Raw genomic sequence first — 677 nt, forward strand, 5'->3', positions numbered from 1 at the left:
CACACACACACTCTCTCTCTCTCTCTCGCTCTCACACACACACTCACACACACACTCACACTCTAAATATCTATCTATGCTCCCTCATATTAAGCAAAGACAATAAAAGGGCAAAAATTAATCCGATGCATCTGTTGCATGTGTACATGTCTGTAAATGTACACGTGTAATCAACAACACTAAAGATACAAGAGGCAACAGCGTCTCCACATGCTGCCACTGCCATCATTATAGCACTGTATAGATGTCCAGTGTACAATCTTGAAGCAAAACCAGTTGAGCACTGCTGTATATGTATGAAATATTAGTACACACTCATTAAGATACATTTTTGGGCACTTACAGTGGAGAAGACAGGAAAAAGAGACATGACATCGAGCCAGAGTTGAATTAGCACTAAGCTAATAAGCTAAAGCTTTTTTGTCTTTCAATAGGAAAACTTTGTTTGATCGTTGAATATTTTGTCCTGTTTTGTTAATGAGGGCCCGCTTTTTACTATCATACACATTTTTTGCTATTATTTTATATCCAAAATACAGTAAACAACGTCTTCTGTCTTTAACACATTCTCTTTACATCGGCAAGACGACAGAATCTCCAAAAAAGGGAATAAGAGCAGCAGCAAACAAACAATTGTATGTGCCTTACTGTAACTGCAGTATACATATATACATATA

Source organism: Sinocyclocheilus anshuiensis, unplaced genomic scaffold (assembly GCF_001515605.1).
Source record: "Sinocyclocheilus anshuiensis isolate Anshui unplaced genomic scaffold, SAMN03320099.WGS_v1.1 scaffold1613, whole genome shotgun sequence".
In the NCBI taxonomy this organism is placed as follows: domain Eukaryota; kingdom Metazoa; phylum Chordata; class Actinopteri; order Cypriniformes; family Cyprinidae; genus Sinocyclocheilus; species Sinocyclocheilus anshuiensis.